This window comes from Acinonyx jubatus, chromosome E2 (genome assembly GCF_027475565.1).
Source record: "Acinonyx jubatus isolate Ajub_Pintada_27869175 chromosome E2, VMU_Ajub_asm_v1.0, whole genome shotgun sequence".
NCBI classification, from domain to species: Eukaryota; Metazoa; Chordata; class Mammalia; order Carnivora; family Felidae; genus Acinonyx; species Acinonyx jubatus.
Window position 1 is genome coordinate 40948193 of NC_069396.1, and position 13736 is coordinate 40961928.

General features: G+C 45.6%; 1 pseudogene; it reads left to right on the top strand.

Moving 5' to 3' along the window:
- Nucleotides 1-1129: 1129 nt before the first annotated feature.
- LOC106975740 (holocytochrome c-type synthase-like) lies at nt 1130-5058 on the top strand (annotated as a pseudogene).
- Nucleotides 5059-13736: the final 8678 nt, after the last annotated feature.

A 13736-nucleotide genomic window follows, 5' to 3' on the forward strand; every position in this document is an offset into this window, starting at 1 on the left:
GAAATAAACGTGTGTTGTTTAAGCCACCCCATCTATGAATATTCCATTAGAGCAGCAGGAACTGACTACAATAAGCAGTGAACCTTGTATCTCAGTACTTCAGTTACAGGGCACCAAAGGTGGATTGTGACTCAGAGAGAAGAGGAACGAACATCACCTAAAGATGGGTACATGAGGGATAGTTGCTGGGTGACTGTGGTTCTGTTCCTCTTTGAGACTTAAGTGTAGGGAAAGGAAGTGCGTATGGATGCCAAGATGACAAAGAGGCGGAACGTGCTGGATATTCTCAACTTGAAACCACCAGTCTGGTCCAAGGCTGGGAAACCAGTTTCCTGCATGCCCCAGGGTTAAAGGTGGCCAAGAGAGGTTCGAAAGGACGGAAGTGAAGCAGACGCCATTTCCCTTGAACGGTGTCGTTGGTGAAACACTTGCCGGTTTCGGGCAGCATCAGCCAAAGGCCAGCCCGTTGCAGAGTGCTGGGCTACAGTGCCCGCACAGCCTGGCTCTCTCAGACCTCCTCCTTCACACACCCAGCTCCAAGCACTTTCCCGCAGGCTCTGATCCCCCGGCTGCACCAGCGTTTCTGCCTGTCGCCATTAGAGGCTTTCAACACCTCTGGCCCAGGCCTTTATCTCCCCACACATTTGAGGAAGTTCTAATTCCTCTAATAAACTCCTCGTTCCCATAAAATATAATCAGGTAACAAAGAGGCAAAAGATGCGCGCAAACAGCTCACAGAAAAGGTACTGCAAGTGCTTCTTCCACACAGGACACGATGCTCAACCTTACAGCAAGGCAAATGAACGTTTCCCTGAGATACATTTTTCCTCCATCCAACTGGCCAAACTCCACAGCTTTGGCAGCACATGCTGTTGACAAGGCTGCGGGGAAGGCAATTTTCTGCACTGGGGTGGAACCGTACGTGAAGGAGCGCCGTGTCTCCGTTAGCAATAGCCACCAAAGTTGTAACAGCACATCCTTTGCCAGTTCCCATCTGATTGTTTCCTTCTGCGGATATTCGTGCCAGCAAGTGTGTGTGAAAAGGTGTCCGTGCACCGGTGCTGACTGTAGTATTGTTTGAAATGGCACAAGACAAGAAGCCATCTAGAGTCGGTCAAGGGCGAAACAGATGACGGTATGTTCGTACAGTGGATGCTACGCAGCTACAGTAAAAGATGCAGATGACAAAGCTCTCTATTTACACGGAATGATATCTAAGGTCTAAACAAATTTTTTTTAACGTTTATTTATTTTTGAGAGCGAGAGACAGAGATAGAGCGCAAGTGGGGGAGGGGCAGAGAGAGAGGGAGACACAGAATCCGAAGCAGGCTCCAGGCTCTGAGCTGTCGGCACAGAGCCCCATGTGGGGCTTGAACTCACAAACCCCGTGAGATCACGACCTGAGCCAAAGTCAGATGTTTAACTGACTGAGCCACTCAGGTGACCCAATATCTAAGATACTGTTAGGTGAGGGGTAAGATCCAGAACTATAGGTAGAACGAGCTATCCTGAACAGCAAAGGAAGAAAAGCAAAATTTATGTTTCGTATTTATGTATACCCAATCTCTAAAAGGGTCCATAAGAAACCAAAGGCAGAGGGGCAACTGAGGCAGAAACAGAGGAGTTGGGGGTAAGGATGGAAGGAAATTTCTCTATGTACCTTTTTGTAAATCAGGTGAGCATATTTTTGCCCTAAAATTTAACATGCCTAGAGACGCCTGAGTGGCTCAGTCAGGTAAGCATCCAGCTATGGCTCAGGTCATGATCGCAGGGTTCGTGGGTTTGAGCCCTGTGTTGGGCTCTCTGCTGACAGTGCAGACCCTGCGTCAGATCCTGTCTCCTGCTCTCTCTGCTGCCCTCTCTCTCTCTCTCTCTCAAAAATAAAGTTACAAAAAATTTTTTTTTAATTTAACATGCCTAAAAATTTGTTCATTTAAGAAAAATAAGAATGAATTGCAATCCTATTGACATTAGTTTAAAAATGTGATTGCACCTAAATTCATTCTTTTTTTAAAAAATTTTTTTACATTTATTTATTTTTGAGAGAGCACAAGTGGGGGAGGGGCAGAGAGAGAGAAGGAGACACAGAATCTGAAGCAGCACAGAGCCCGACGCGGGGCTCAAACTCACAAACTGTGAGATCACGACCCGAGCTGAAGTCGGTCGCTTAACCGACTGAGCCACCCAGGCGCCACGAAATTCATTCTTTTTACTTGAAACTCATCTAACATAGAATCCCACTGATTCGGCTCACTTTTCTCCCTCAATCTTTACTTTTAACCATCTTCAAACCTTCAGAAAATTGAAATAATAGTATCATGATCAGCCACATATCCTTTGCTTAGGTTCACCACTTGTTAATGTTGCACATTTGCTTCATCACTCTCTCTGTGTTCGTACACATGTGCACACAAGCACCCACACATTTTTAGGGAGGCTAAAGTATCCAGTATGAGTTGCAGACATCCACGACCCTTTACTCCTAAGGACTTCAGCCTGTGAATCCTAAGAACAAAGGACAGTAGAGTATCTGACTTTTGATTTCGGCTCCGGTCATGATCCCAGGCTCATAGGATCAAGCCCTGCTTCAGGCCTCATGCTTGCTGGCTCTGGCTGTGGAGCCTCCTTGGGATTCTCTCTCTCCCTTTCTCTTTCTCTCTCTCTCTCTCTCTCCCTCTCTAAACTCAGTGGTTTAGCATCCACCAGTAAGTTTTCTATGAATCAATTATGACAAAAACTTGTTGCAAAAGAGTGATTTTCTAGTTTTACCATTTCTTCTACATTTATTCATTGTCATTCATTTTAGGGGCATGAGGATCAGTATTAGTACGACTCAAACTATTTTTCATCCAATGTGTTACAACCCCCAGATCTGCCCAGTGGGGATGTCTCCAAAGCTAGTTCCTGTGTCCTTTTGCCATGTTCCCATCAATCCTGGGGCATGTCCTTGCATTTGGGAACAAGGCATTCCAGGTTTTGTTTGTACCTTTTCTGCTCCGGAACTGGAATCCACTATTTTCCAAGTAGCCTTGTTTCCTTTAGGTAGGGAATGGTATTTAGAGACCACAATCTGGGTGCTAGGGTTTTCACTGCTTCCCGGCCCCTCTTACTTACTCTGGTGAAGAACTGGTCTTTGCTGTTTTACCTCTCTACCCCTTCTCTACCCCACCCTCATTTTCTTTTCCCCTTTCTCTGGCATCAGTTCCTTGACGAAACGTCGGAAGCTCGAAAAACTAGCAGCTGCGAACATAAATGGTACAATATTTGAAGGGAGACAACCTCTTCATTTTTTTTCCCCAGTGTGTCCCCATCAAACTGAGGGGGTTACAGCTGAGCTATTTTAAGGACTATCTGTAAGATAAGCAGCCTCTGGCAGCCGTTTCCCATTCAGATCTTTTTCTGCGTGGGGGGTAAAGAAGTGGAGAAATTTTACCTAATACAAATATGATTTGAATTTTAAAAGTCTATGTCTAATTACTACTTATGACTATAATAAAAATTGATTTTATACACTGTAATTTTGTGGTTTGAATATGTAATCAGAAATGTGAAGCTCGATGCCTTTGATTTTAATTTCCATAACCGATGCCTCTCAGTTCGCATATTTCAATGGTTTCTGGGCTGAAACACCTTTTTCCAATTAGCAATCAAGATGTGCACAGTAGTTCAAGACCTTCTCAGGGTTTGGACCACCCTGCATAATGCATTTTATTCTACATCATGATTATGCTTGGCCCTCTATTGAACTGGCCATTACCTTGACCACAGAAAGACATCCCCCAGGGAATTCATTCTTGAATTCTTAAGCGGCCTAAGATTTGCATCTCTCTGGCAAGTAAACAGGTCAAATTGAACCATCAATGAGCCAACATTTTCAGAAAACAAAAAAACGAATTACAGTGTGCCACAACTGGAGCGGTGCGCCAGTGTTTCCATAAAAGGTTCTTCACTCATGAAGAGTCCGGGGACACCACAGAAATCATGACACAGGACCGAGGACAAGCCATGCAGTCCCTCTCCTGTGAAAACTAAACTCTGGAGAGGTGTACTCGAGCGTCAGCGGTGACTGCGACAATGGTGACCGAGAGAGAAGGCGGTTAGAGGCTCCCGACAGCGGCCCAGGACAGGAGTCAGAATTATTTGGATCCAGCGCCACGGTTCCAATCGTGGATTTGTCTGCATCTACCCCCACTGTTATAGTTCAGACCTCACATGCTTCAGATCATCGGATGGCATCCCCACCATCAGGATGTCCCATGCATGGAGGGAAAATGAAAGGCTGTCCAGTGCAGAGCATGTGACCCATCTTGTGAGAACAAAATGAGCCCTGTGCCTGCTCGCCAGGGCAGGATCGCATGTGTGAGTCCATGGGATGTCCTGTTACGGCCGCTGTGGCCGAGAATAAGGAGCACCTAGATTCTCATCTGATGCCACCACCTGATGGGACGCTGCCCCCCCCCTCCCCCCCCCCCCCCCCCCCCCACCGATCAGCCATTTGCACTGTTTACTGTGAGAGAGGACTCATCCATTCCAAGAGCAGATTCGGAGAATAAGTGGGTTTATCCTTCAGAACAGATGCTCTGGAATGCGATGGTACGGGAAGGGTGCAAATGGAAGGATGAGGATATTAGTCAGAAAGATAGCATAATATCATCAGAATTCACAATCAGAATAACGAGCAAGCCCGGAAGGAAACTCGGAAGTAGGAAGCCATTCATGCCGCCGAACATCCTTCGTGCTCCATCACTCATCCGGTTCGGAGGTAAAGAGAAAGAGTATTCACCAAGGGCAAGAATTCATTCCTGGATGGGGTACAAGTTGCCTTTTGACAGGCACGATTGGATCATCCACCCTTGTGGGCCAGAAGTCAGATAGGTCATCAGCTACTGTGATGGCGGTGAGGTCAAACAGGACTACCAGTTCACCACCCTGGACGCCCGGCCCGCTCTGGACCCTCTCTCGTGAGTGTGGGACAGAATGGAGGCTGCATGGCGGCGCTGGACCTCAGAGCCACCGCCTTGTTGGAGATGGGAAGATAGAAACAACTTTTGTTTCTGAGCAATACATTAAACTATTTTCCCCAAACTTGAATTGCTCTCATGACGTAGTGGGAATGTCAAGTGGGTAATGACACCTTACGCTTCACTTAGTGAGGGTACCGTGCACGGCGCTCTTTGGTTTTTTGCCTTGCAGTTCGTAGCAGATCGTTATAGGTTTTCGTCCCACTCGGCTTACGTGGGAAGCAATCCCTTGGTTTCTCCTGCAGCTGCAGTATTGCCTACGTATTTAATCTAGAAAAGCGAGCAACCTCTGAAAAAGAATTTTTCTTATAATGTGAAGAAATCTAAGAAATAATAATAAGAAAGACTTAGAAATGATTCCTCACTCTTTCTTATGAATACTTGAGATATAGACCTGAAGGCCCATGTGATGCTGAAGAGGTATTATCTGGCCAAATATTTGAACTAATACTATTCATTATAAATAAGTGGTTCTGCTTTTGAAAAAGTCACCAGCATTCCATTGTCCACACAATAGAGTAGCTCACCCTTAAGAATCCCTACTATTCTGGTATGTAACTGTGCTCCCAACAAGGTCTCGTTGCCTGTAGCATTTGCCAAGTTATCCCACCTCTAAGTCCCATTCCTTCTCCTGCCTGAAGCCCTCCCTCCAGTCAACCTAACCCGAACCTTGGCACAAGTCACAGCATAGGATGGTCCCTCTCAAAAGCACAATTTTATTTTGTTGAGTGTTAGAAGTCACAAGAAGAGTATTTTTCCCAGATACAGAATGTTTGCATCAACTCACTGTCTCAATGTGGATTTTTTTAAGGCAGCTCTAAGTTTGACATTGAAATTCTTTCTACCAGTCATTCATGAACTGTTTTTTCTACTTAGAGCAGTATGTTACAAATGACTGTTGGGTCCGTTCCTTCCTTCCTTCCCTCCCTCCCTCCCTCCTTTTCTTTCTTTTCAAAGAGTGTGTGCATGAGCAGGGGGGAAGCAGAGGGAGGGAGACAGAGAATCCCAAGCAGGCTCCTCAATGTCACCATGGAGCCCAATGTGGGGCTCGATCCCATGAACCAGGAGATCATGACCTGGGCTAAAACCAAGAGTCGGATGCCCAACCGAGCCACCCAGCTTATCTCTTTGGAAATAAGCCCTCCTATTACACTGGTTGTGATCACTGTTTTTAAAAAAAAATTTTTTTTAATGTTTATTTTTGAGACAGAGAGAGACAGAGCGCGAGTGGGGGAGGGGCAGAGAGAGAGGGAGACACAGAATCTGACACAGGCTTCAGGCTCTGAGCTGTCAGCACAGAGCCCAACGCGGGGCTCGAACCCACGCACCGTGAGATCATGCCTTGAGCCGAAGTCGGACGCTTAATCGACTAAGCCACCCAGGTGCCCCGGTTGTGATCATTGTTAAGAGTATAAAACACTCGTACCTCCCCTCTACTCTAGAGATCCTCCTCCATCCCCAAATGGAAACCATTTCTTGATTTCTTTTAGCTCCTCCTCACCTACCCGACATAATGCATCCCAAGAGTCCTGTAGGAAAGTGCCAGGATACACTAGACAAGTAGATATAAGATATTTGAAAAATACAAAGTGATAAATCTATCAATTTCCTTATCTCTTCAACAACAACAAAAGACCCACAATCTTTTCAAAAGTCCATGGTAATAGACAAAAAATAACCATAAATGGGGCGCCTGGGTGGCGCAGTCGGTTAAGCGTCCGACTTCAGCCAGGTCACGATCTCGCGGTCCGTGAGTTCGAGCCTCGCGTCAGGCTCTGGGCTGATGGCTCAGAGCCTGGAGCCTGTTTCCGATTCTGTGTCTCCCTCTCTCTCTGCCCCTCCCCCGTTCATGCTCTGTCTCTCTCTGTCCCAAAAATAAATAAACGTTGAAAAAAAAAATAACCATATACTATGCTACCAAAAACAAAAACAAAAACACCTAAATTAATTCCCCCAAATAACAGGGCTCATGCTCTTACCACTATGAAAAAAAAAAAATAGCAAAATGATTAGTTAAACCAACAAAAATACCAGTAACCTGTAAACATACAGTCACTTCCCTGGTCCAACTGGAAATCAACAAAAGTCACCAGCTATAAAGAGAGGACAGTAAGAGCGTTATATGTCAAAATTTGGGAACACAGCTATACTTCGAAAAAAATAGCTGTCCAGACTAAAAGCAAAGCCACAATATTTTATACCTCCTTCCATAAAGAGGTAGTGTTCATTTGCTCAGCTCTTAATACCTGGGCTGTCCTCTAACTTACTTTGGCTAATAGAATGTGTGGGAGGGACATTGTGTGATTCTTGAGCACAGCAATTTCGATATTTGTTCTCCTGGAAGGTAGTTTCAACACTGCCACTTAAGAAAGACAAGCCACTGGATGGGGCCACTGGAAAAGAACCGAGGGGCCAGCACTAACTGCCTGACACCCGCTGGCCATCAGCACACCTGACTCACCAGCTGAATACAGCCCCATAAATGATCTCAAGTGAAATCAGCGAAAGTACCAAGTAGTCAACCTAAAAAATTATAAGACATAATAAACTATTGAAAGTTTAAGCCGTAAGGTTTACAGTAATAGTTAAACAAGTGAGAACTCTGTTTCTATTATAAATTATGGAGATTCCAAGAATTACGGTGGACATCTGCTGCTTTGGCCAATAACCCAAGTTGGTCTAACCAGTGAATCCTGAAACTTTTCTGGACACTTCCTAGCATCTGGCTTTACCTCAGGGCAAGAGGGCTGCAGCAGGTGCAGCCCTCCCAAGTTCAGGAAAGCCTCACCTTTCCTCCTTGGCCCCAGGAGGGTTCCTGTGGCCTGGACACCTGCAGGCTAGCTCAGTCCTAGGCTCTGTGCACTCCTGGAGTTGAGGGTGGAGTTCTTAGCTCACAGCCCATCAAGTAGTTGACCTTAATAGTGAAATAGTCAGGCTAAATAAATAAATAAGAACAGTTATTTTACTAGCAAAAAAAAAAATGGGTTTATTTGGGAATAACAGAATCTGTAAGAGATGCCATGTACGTCTTTCCCTGATGGGACCTGTAATTGATCATTCTTTCCTGTTGAGGATTTTTCTGTAGGGCTCTATAATTGACAATTCTTCCTGTAATTGATGTTGTGGTAAGGCTCCCCCTCCCAGCCTCGCTGCTCCATTTTACTGAGTTTTAGGTCTATACATTTTCACCACGTATTATTATCTATATGATCTTACTACCTGGAAAACACTTTGTTGGTTTTCCAGGCAACAAGGAGGTCCTTTTCAACGCGTCCCTGACTTTTACCTCTCTGGGGGCTGGGACATGGGACTTACATGGTGGATGTCATCACTCCACTTCTGGTAAGACAATTCCTAGACAAATAACTGCTATCTCTAAAATGCGGATGTACCGGGAAAAACACTTTTGTCTTTTTCTTTTCTTTTTCCTTCCGAAAAGGATGTTTATGTAGCTACCAAGCAGCCAAATAATACTGCCTCTCTCTGGGTTTCCTCCCTGTCTGAGTCTCCTTACAGACAAGCCTGTGCCCCATATGGCTGAAGGCTCCTCAAAGAGCAAGAAGATGGTCCCCCTGTGTGCAGCAGGGCTGTCGGAGGGGGGCACCCACTCACCTGCCCAGCCTCTGCTTCCCCGCCCACAGCAGAAGCCTGGAGAAGAAGAAAAACTGGAAGGAGCCATAATTCTGAGGGCAACTCAGAAACAAGAGTTTGGCCAGAGAAGGTTAGCCCCGATGTTAAAGAGAGACCTTTGGGGGCACCAGCGTGGCTCAGTCAGTTAAGCGTCCAACTTCGGCTCAGGTCATGATCTCTTGGTTTCTGGGTTCCAGTCTTGCGTTGGGCTCTGTGCTGACAGCTCAGAGCCTGGAGCCGCTTCGGATTCTGTGTCTCCCTCTTCTTTGCCCCTCCCCAGCTTGTTCTCCCTCTCTCTCTCTCAATAACAAATAAATTTTTAAACGTTATTTAAACAAAGACAGACCTTTGGACATTTCTGTGTGTTAAGGTCTCTAGCCTCTCCTGCCCGTTCCTGCAGAGAACTGCGGATGCTGAGCCCAGGACAGAATCGGGGTGGCACCCACAGAGCCTGCCTCCCCAACTTGGTGAGCTGGGGTTCCCACTGGAGGGAGGGGGCACTGTGCAAAACCTCTGACCCCCACTTGGCGGAGGGAGGGCTGAACATGGAAAACTGAGCACCACCCACATTCTGGAGATTCTGTCCGCAGAGCGTTTGTTAACCCCAGTTCATTTGAGAGGTCTGGATTAACCACTGGACATTTCGGATCTTATGACTTGGGAGAGTAACAGGTGCTACATAAAACTTAATGTGCTTTCTCCCCCCCCCACCCCAACGTTTGTTTGTTTGTTTGTTTGTTTGTAGAACAAGTGGGGGAGGGGCAGAGAGAGAGGGAGAGAGAGAGAATCCCAAGCAGGTTTCACGCTTCAGTGCAGAGCCTGAGGCAGGGCTCAAACCCACGAACCTTGAGATCATGACCTGAGCCGAAATCAAAAGTCAGACACTTCACCGCCTGAGCCACCCAGGTGCCCCCCAATATGCTGTCTACTGTGCCAATGCCTCTGTTACAAAATTAATCCCATAAATGGCTGGTAAAGACAACTGCTGAGCGTGTCTTCCAGGTAAGTGACACCAGCGCTTTATGTCACTGTGCAACTTGGAGGGTGTCTGCTTGTTCCCAGTCCCCTCAGTCCACATCCCACCACTTCCAGCACCTGGCCAAGGGTCCCGGCCCCTTCCCTCTTCCAGGCCTTGCCAGGGTCCTAGACCACACACCTACGTGCCCTGGGCAGAGTCCAGGGAACCGCTAGGCACTGCCCCTGCCCAATACCATGTGACCCCTGGGAGAAAGAGTCCTTACCACAGAGGAAACTAACTCCCAGTGGGGTCTTTGGCCTGGCATGCACTGAGCTCTCCTGTCCAGTAGCCAGAAAGCAGGAGAGCCAAGGATCTGAGACCTTTTGTCCCTCATTCAGCCCTTGCTTCCCTGTCGTCAGTGGGTGGGAGGCGAAGGGAAGACAAGAGGGGGCCTCCAGGCAGAGGTGGACAGTGAGAAAGACTGTGGTGACTCCTCAGGCCCCACCCCTTTGGCCATGTAACCTACCGCTTCCCTTTTCGGGGACCTGAAGACTAGGGCAGGCAGGAGACCCACACCAGACGTCACCTTTCTTGAGCACCTGGGCGTGGTGGATAAATAGGTAGCTTTCCAAACTGATACTCTTTTATTTTTATTATTTTTTATTTTTAGAGAGCGTGGGAGCAGAGCAGAGGGGCAGTGGAGGAGGGAGAGAGGGAGAGGGGGAGAGAGGGAGAGAGGGAGAGAGGGAGAGGGAGGGGGGGGGGAGAGGGAGAGAGAGAGAGAGAGAGAGAGAGAGAGGGAGAGAGGGAGAGAGAGAGAGAAAGGATCTTAAGCAGGCTCCACACTCAGCACAGAACCCTACACGGGGCTCGATCCCATGACCCTGGGATCATGCCCTGAGCCGAAATCAAGAGTTGGATGCTCAACTGACTGAGTCGCCCAGGAGCCCTCTCTGATTTTTAAATAAAAAATACGAAATTTCTGTAGAAACAGAAATAAGTTCATGTCTATTTCCAAACCACACAACTTCTTTGGAGGCTTATTATACCAATTAAAATGTGGATCATAAATAACTCATTTGTTTCCAGCGAAAGGGGCCCCATCTGGCATGATCCCAGATGAGTACAGGCACCGTCCAGCTGGCCTCAGGGGGCTCTGCACCGACAGCTGCATAATGGGAGGCTGCCCCTGCATCAGGCGGATTCCCTCCACGACGGAAGCAACTTACATGTTGCCAGTAATGTGAAGAATTAAGTTCGCTGGCAGCACATTTCTGATGTGTTTCAGTGATATCTTCCCATTGCTTTTGGACTGGTACCTGGGAAGCTTCCTGGGCTATCTCCAACCCCTAATCAAGTTCTTATCCTGGGATGACTCTCCAATGTCTTCAAGATGTTCTGAGAACACCAGCCCAGCATTCCAGGCACACAGAGCACTGACCTCCCTGCATATTGGAAACCATAACAAAGGGTAAACACATCCTGGAGCCTCCACTAAGGCAGACAGAAAGGGTTCCAGGTGATAGATGTGAACTATCGCTCCTGAAAGATTTTATCACATAACGTGTTCAAATGGTAGGATATCCAATGACCTCAGGCAAGGGCCAGAGAAAGCCCTCTGAAAGCTGGCTGTCCTGCTAGGCTGAGTTCCTGGAATAAGACTCGGAGCCTATCAGAAAAACACAGGATAAAGAAAAGTCTGTGCATATTTCCAGTGCTCTGGTTCAACTGAGAATATCCCGGTTTTTCTTTGTAATACTCCATTCACATTCATTTTGCTCAGAAACAGATAAAGGGACAGAAGAACTGGGTCCATCCAAGCATCTCTTGCCTTCAGGAAAGAGGAGAATGAAAAGAGAGAGGATCCACTTTCTTGGAAAGTCACTCTTTATAAGCAGTCTTACCGAACAAAATTCTTGAAATCAGAGAACGCGTCTGACACATGCATACACACAGGAGCAGAATTTAACTCGCTTTACAGACATTATTGCCATCCACTACAGACGCCGTGCTTAATGGAAACCCACAAAGGTGAATATGACTCTCTGTTTTCTTACCGTCACCATGTCCCATTCTAGGACCTAACAACAAATAACTGGGAAACGATATTTTAAAATAGCATCAAAAATAATCTATAGTGACAGAAATCAGATCAAGATAACATAAAATACTTAGGAATGAAATTTGTGCTGGACACCTACATTGAAAACTGCAACATTTAAAGAAGATTGGAATACATGCAGAAATCCCTACCTCTAATGGATGGGGAGACCCGATATTTGTTAAGATGTCCATTCTGCCCAAATTGATTTACAGACTCATGCAATTCAAGTCAAAACCCCAACAGGGCCTTTATGTAGAAATTTATAAGCTGATTCAAAAATTTATGTGGATATTCAAAGGATCTAGAAGAGCCAAAATAATTTTGAAAAAGAACAAAGTTGGAGGATTTATGGAGGCATAAAGATAGATGTATAGATAAATGGAACATAACAGAAATCCAGACATAGACCCACATGATGTTGATAAAATTGGGTATCTGAAGCTCTATCCTTACCTCACATTGTTCATAAAAACTGACTTGAGGGACGCCTGGGTGGCTCAGTCGGTTAAGCGGCCGACTTCGGCTCAGGTCACGATCCCGTGAGTTCGAGCCCCGCGTCGGGCTCTGTGCTGACGGCTCAGAGCCTGGAGCCTGTTTCAGATTCTGTGTCTCCCTCTCTCTGACCCTCCCCCGTTCATGCTCTGTCTCTCTCTGTCTCAAAAATAAATAAATGTTAAAAAAAAAAAAAACTGACTTGAAACGCATCAGAGACCTGCATGTAAAAGCTGAAACTAGAAAGTTTCTAGAAGAAAATACAGGAAGAACCTTTGGGACCATGGAGTAGGCAAAGATTTCTGATACACAGAAATCTCTCTGCCTGGAAACGGGCAAGCTTTACAAATCATGCCTTGATTTAATTTTTAAAATTGTCTAGACCAAACAAAGCGATGGGAAAAATGCTAATCATGCCATTTGAACTTAAAAGTGAGTAGTGTGTATAGCTGTTACATTGTGACTTGCAACACAAAATTGAGAAAGTAGTCTTCCAACATTCAGAACTTATAATCTGATTCGGCAAAGAAGTTGCTTATGTCATTGACAGACAAGCGATTTTTCCAACAAACGTTGTGTTTCCCTTTTGTTTAACTCCTTCTCAAAGTAAATGAAAGTAGCAACTACACCAGTTCCCTGCAACCACTGGTTGGCTAGAGATACAAGACTCTGGCAAAACTCAGTGAGAACAGTTTGTGATAATCAACTGAATACATACAATTTACAATAAAGAATATCATACAGTTTATTACTATTTATCAATTATGTAACAAACATCCTCTACGTCAGTAAAGTTTATACTTTTAGTATGTTCAATTGTTTATGTTAAATAAATAGTTGTTAAAATAAAACATTTTTTCCCAGAGCCTGCTGTTAAATATTTACCAGTATACCACTGGACACAAGGCATATTTTAGGCGATGGAAGTGATCTATATATTGATTAGAGTGATGGTTTCATGGTAGATGCATTTGCCAAAACTCACCAAACCATGTATTTTAAATGTGTGCATTTTCAAACTGGTGCAGCCACTCTGGAAAACAGTATACAGTTTCCTCAAAAAGTTAAAGATGAAACTACCCTACGACCCAGCAATTGCACCTCTAGGTATTTACCCAAAGAATACAAAAACACTAATACGAAGGGATACATGTACCCCAATGTTTATACCAGCAGTGTCTACAATAGCGAAACTATGGAAACAGCTCAAGTGTTCACCGATAGATGAATGGATAAAGATGTGGTGTGTGTACAATGGAATATTATTCAGCCATAAAAGAGAATGAAATCTTGCCATTTGCAACGACATGGATGGAGCTAGACGGTGTAACGGCAAGTGAAATAAGTCACGGAAAGACAAATACCATATGATTTATTTCAGTCATAGGTGGAATTTTTTTTGAGAGAGAGAGCGTGCAACTAAGTGAGGGACAGAGAAAGAGGGAGGGAGAGAGAGGGAAGCAGGGCTCGTGCTCACCCAAAGTGGGGCTCCAGCTCACCCCAAGTGGGGCATGAACTCACCCGATGTGGG